General features: G+C 39.9%; 1 non-coding gene across 1 annotated transcript; it reads left to right on the top strand.

Annotated features, from left to right (window-relative positions):
• Window positions 1–4,330: 4,330 nt before the first annotated feature.
• On the top strand, window positions 4,331–4,401 carry TRNAG-GCC (transfer RNA glycine (anticodon GCC)). The gene has a single exon. It is a non-coding gene; the product is annotated as a tRNA-Gly (tRNA).
• The last annotated feature ends 1,409 nt before the right edge of the window (window positions 4,402–5,810 follow it).

Genomic DNA, 5,810 nt, shown 5'->3' with positions numbered 1-5,810 from the left:
AGATCTATAAATGCTCATAAATTGGTTGAAAAAAACAGCTCAAATGTTAATGGAGGTATCAAAGAAAAATCACCGTATGGATGAAACAATACAAGATACTTATCTCATGATGGTGGTTCCAGTTCCAGAACCATCACTCTCATTGTGTTGGATTGATGCAGTGGATTGGACTGAGGACCCAGACATTCACCTTGATTTGGATTGGGAAATTGATAACATTTTGGCATCAAGACCTGGGGGTAACTTTTATTTAGAGGACCGCAAAGGTGGAGAATTGGCTGCAACCACTACTAGCTCCAATATCGGACACTACTACTCTAATATGGGACTCTATTACCTATACAGGGTTCTGATAAGGTGTTAATAGTCCAAACAACATGCTCCAGTACTTTACATGTAGATCAGAAACCACTTGTCCTGGAGCTGCGACTGAGCCAAATCTAAACACAGAGTCCTTTGGAACTGAACAAAATTCACCAGCAGTGTTTTTGGCCTTTAGGGCAAGTTGAGCCTTGCACCAGCACGCGTCCCATAACATCAGGCGGGCCCTAAGTTCTGCGCTAAGTTGCACAAAGTTCCACTTGACCACCGACGCGTGGACAAGTGCATGCGGCCAGGGACGCTACATCTCAATCACAGCACACTGGCTGAATGTAGTTGAGGTTGGGACCGGGTCGCAAACTGTGGCGGCCTGCCTTGTCTACCCACCCATTATTCCTGGCAGGAGTGCTGAAGCACCACCCTCCTCCTCCTCCGCCGTTAAATCGACCTCAGCTGCGAGCTGGAAACGCTGAAACACTGGCGCGGGGAGACGTCAGCAGGCCGTGCTGAAGCTCATCAGCTTGGGGGACAGACAGCACACTGCCTCCGAGGTCAGATATGCCTTAATGGATGAGATGGCAATGTTTTTTGCCCCACTGCAGCTGGTCCCAGGTGCAGGTTGGCGTATGTGATAATGGCCGGAACCCGGTAGCAGATCTGGTGTTTGCCAGACTCAAACACGGTCCACACATGGCCCACGTTTTCAACTTGTTTGTGCAAAGGTTTTTTGAAACCTACACCATTGTGCCTGATATACTGGTCAAAGTGGGGCCATTTTCGTAAGTGAGAAGTAGCCTCTGCTAGGCAGAAAACATTCAGAGCACACTCCTGTCATCTTCACACCATTGGCTGGCGGAGGAAGACAAGGGGGATGAAGTGGCATCTGATGTCCCTGTCCCACACGAGGCTAGAGGGTGCACTTCAGTGCATCCCATTGCTTCACCACAGATGGTGTGAAGGGGAGTGGAAAATGGAGGAAATGGAGAGTGACCCTTACAGTTGGGGCCAGCAAAGGCATGCCAAGTAACACACTGGCACACATGGCTGACTTCATGTTGGGTTGGTTTTCAAGGGACAAAGGCATACTTCACATCATGGAGAGCAAATAATACTGGATTGAACAAAAAATTGGATTGAGCTGATATAGCCTGACTGAATTGCTGTGTATCACACTTAGCTTCGGGGGGTACAGCCTTAAAATCAGGTTTGACCATACATGGCCTGACTGAATGAATGGTTGTCTTCCACTTAGCTTTGGGGGGTAGACCCTTAAAAATTGGATTCAGCGTACATAGCCTGACTGAATTTCTGTGTATCACACTTAGCTTTTGGGGGGGTGGGGGGTGGTACAGCATTAAAAATTGGATTCAGCGTACATAGCCTGACTGAATTTCTATCTCTCTCACCTAGGTTTTGGGGGTACACACCCTGGATGTCTGAATTGAGCGTACATAGCCGGACCTAATTGCTCTGTTTCCCTGTTTTGGGGTTACACACTGCCTGAAAAGCTGGTTTGCACATATATAGCAAGAACTAACTGCTCTGTATTCCTGCTATTTTGTGGGGGGACACCCCTAATAAAAGCTGTTTGTCACGTATATAGCAAGAAGTAACTGCTATGGATTTCTGCTATTTTTTTTGGGGGAGACACCCCTAATAAAAAGCTGGTGTGCACGTATATAGCAACAAGTAACTGTTGTGTATCCCTGTTTTCCACCATCTGGGGAAAGCTGGACTGATGTCCCTGCAGTGTATAGCTCTGAGTAGAGTTGTTGGTTTTCTTCTTTAGTTCTTCCCTGCCTATCTGAAGCTAATCCCTATCTAGCCCTCAGCAGATATGTTTCTCTCCCTATCTCTCACCGCGAAATGACGAATATTGGGCCGGACTATTCTTATAAATGGGAGGTCACCTGATTTCGGCAGCCAATGGGTTTTTTCAATTTTTTTCACTGCCTCCGTTGTCGTAGGTCCTGTCCCACCTCCCCTGCAAAAAAACGTGCCAGGGAAGGTGGGAGGGGATACGAATTTTTACTGTGTATGCCGCGTGGTATTCGATTGGGAACGAATATCTCGAACGGCCTGATATTAAATCGAATACCTATTCAATCGAACGGTGTTCGCTCATCTCTAATAAACATGGGCCAAAATTATCTGAAAATTAGAAAGTGTCTTTTATTAGAACAGAAATCACAATTTAGACAATTTTTATACAGTATAAGGTAAAGCCTCAAATATATAGATAAGTGAGCAGGAGATTATGCCCCTATGTGCTCATGTGTTATTCTGCCCTTCATACGTACAAGGACCCAAAACTATACACAGAACTCTTTATTGCCCTCCATAGTCTGACAGAGGGAGAAGGAGATCACTACTGATATTTGTGTCTACGTGTTAAATCCAAGCGCCACGTCATCAGCTCACATTCCACATCTGTAACTGCTGTCCTATTATATAGTGCTGGAGAGATGTGTGTGATACCGCCTGGTCAGCCGCTGAATCTAATCCTGTCTTGTGTCATCATTACTTCTAATCCATTGTATCCTGCCTGTCCTGTGTGATATGTCTTATACTGATTCTTGAAACGGACATGTAAACCTTGCAAATAACTTTCTTGACTATGGGGACCTATACTACCTACTAACATACCTGGACATCATCAGGAAAACTATCTGTAACACAAAAAACTAACTACTAAAATACTACCTCCTATGTACAAGAATATAACTACTATAATACTGCTCCTATGTACAAGAATATAACTACTATAATACTACTCCTATGTACAAGAATATAACTACTATAATACTACCTGCTATGTACAAGAATATAACTACTATAATACTACCTCCTATGTACAAGAATATAACTACTATAATACTGCTCCTATGTACAAGAATATAACTACTATAATACTGCCCCATATGTACAAGAATATAACTACTATAATACTGCTCCTATGTACAAGAATATAACTACTATAATACTGCCCCATATGTACAAGAATATAACTACTATAATACTGCTCCTATGTACAAGAATATAACTACTATAATACTACTCCTATGTACAAGAATATAACTACTATAATACTACCCCTATGTACAAGAATATAACTACTATAATACTACCTCCTATGAACAAGAATATAACTACTATAATACTACTGCTATGTACAAGAATATAACTACTATAATACTACTCCTATGTACAAGAATATAACTACTATAATACTACCCCTATGTACAAGAATATAACTACTATAATACTACCTCCTATGAACAAGAATATAACTACTATAATACTGCTCCTATGTACAAGAATATAACTACTATAATACTGCCCCATATGTACAAGAATATAACTACTATAATACTGCTCCTATGTACAAGAATATAACTACTATAATACTACTCCTATGTACAAGAATATAACTACTATAATACTACCCCTATGTACAAGAATATAACTACTATAATACTACCTCCTATGAACAAGAATATAACTACTATAATACTACTGCTATGTACAAGAATATAACTACTATAATACTACTCCTATGTACAAGAATATAACTACTATAATACTGCTCCTATGTACAAGAATATAACTACTATAATACTGCTCCTATGTACAAGAATATAACTACTATAATACTACTCCTATGTACAAGAATATAACTACTATAATACTACCCCTATGTACAAGAATATAACTACTATAATACTACCTCCTATGAACAAGAATATAACTACTATAATACTACTGCTATGTACAAGAATATAACTACTATAATACTACTCCTATGTACAAGAATATAACTACTATAATACTGCTCCTATGTACAAGAATATAACTACTATAATACTGCTCCTATGTACAAGAATATAACTACTATAATACTGCTCCTATGTACAAGAATATAACTACTGTTTTGCTCAAAAATATAATTACTATAAAGGACCTTTATTTACATATGGTACTAATACTGTAACAGAATATGGTATGTCAAGCATTGGTGGTTCAGTGGTAGAATTCTCGCCTGCCACGCGGGAGGCCCGGGTTCGATTCCCGGCCAATGCAGCATATGTTTTTTTTGGACAGTTTTGATGAGCACTCTCTATAAAACAATCTATGATTTTAGAAGAAGGTCAGGTTCTTGTACATGTACTACTATAATAATACTACTACTATGATAGTAATACTACTACTTTAACTTTTCTTTGTCAGTGCAATATTCTTCAATATAGGCCCAGGCTCTGGGGTATTTCTGGGACCCCATGCTGTCACATGATCCATTAATGAGACATGATATTGGGTACCCTATTTCTCCTCTTGCACCAACTAAAGGCCAAGGTCATAAATCGGGTTTTAGGTAGAGACGTGTGAATTGATTTGACATGAATCAAACTCATTACAAATGTCTCAAACGTTTTAGATTCCGGAGCATCTAAAACTTTTTGGATTTGTCCCTCAGAAATTGCTAAAAATGGAAGCCAACTATCTAACCAGTAACTCTCGGTCATTGACCTACATTTATAAAGTAAGAGTAACCTAAACCACAGGATCAATGGCGGCTGAAAGTAGGTCAATGGCCGATAGTTGCTATTAGACTTTTTTGGCCATTGGCTGGTTTAGGTTACCCTCAACCATTGAAAGTCATTTTGTTCAGCACTTTTGATTCTGACCTAATATATTTGAAAGGAATGGAATCTGCTGGCCAAATGAAGCAAATTGAGTCTGAAACCAATTCCAGAGCCCATCTACATAATAATAGAACTCTAATTGGATGTTTTTGGAATAGGCTGAGCAGGAAGGACCATTGAAGTCCTTGACCATTGAAGTAAAGGAGGTGCTAATCTTATTGTAAATTGAATGGTATTCTCCAGGTGATGGGTTCCTTGTTTCCTGACCTTAAGCTGTCTCCATTGCTAATGGAACTATTGTCATGTCAGACTATTGTTCCTTTGGTCCTCAAGAAGAAGTGATCCTACAACAGTCCACTTTTTAAAAAAACAAGTACTCACATAGGTCTAATGGCTTATTGTCCACATTGCCATGGCCCAGTTAGTAGAACCAACACGAACCATTATATCTACAATGATTCACTTTAATCCATTCTTCCTTACATTCAAAGATCCTAGACTGAGAAACGTGAAGCCTTCTGTTGTTCATATGCCATAATACGTCACATGGATATCATAGAGGGAGGTCCATCACTTACGAACCCACCTATAAGTAAGAAAAGAAGCGTCTTGTGGTAGACGTGAGTCAACCATGTATTACATGGTCAACCATTCATATGAAAGACCACCATGAAATTCTACGTTTCCGTGCCAGTGTCTAGAGGAAATCCAACCAACCCCTTTAATTGTTCTTTTTACTTGTCCTCAATATTTTAGGCCCATGAAAAAGTAAAAAAAATATGTCAATGATCTAAGACATTTTGGAACTCTCCACCACCACATTATAGATTATGACTATGTCTCCAT

Source organism: Leptodactylus fuscus, chromosome 5 (assembly GCF_031893055.1).
Source record: "Leptodactylus fuscus isolate aLepFus1 chromosome 5, aLepFus1.hap2, whole genome shotgun sequence".
Classification (NCBI taxonomy): domain Eukaryota; kingdom Metazoa; phylum Chordata; class Amphibia; order Anura; family Leptodactylidae; genus Leptodactylus; species Leptodactylus fuscus.
This window is presented reverse-complemented; position numbering and strand designations above follow the sequence as displayed.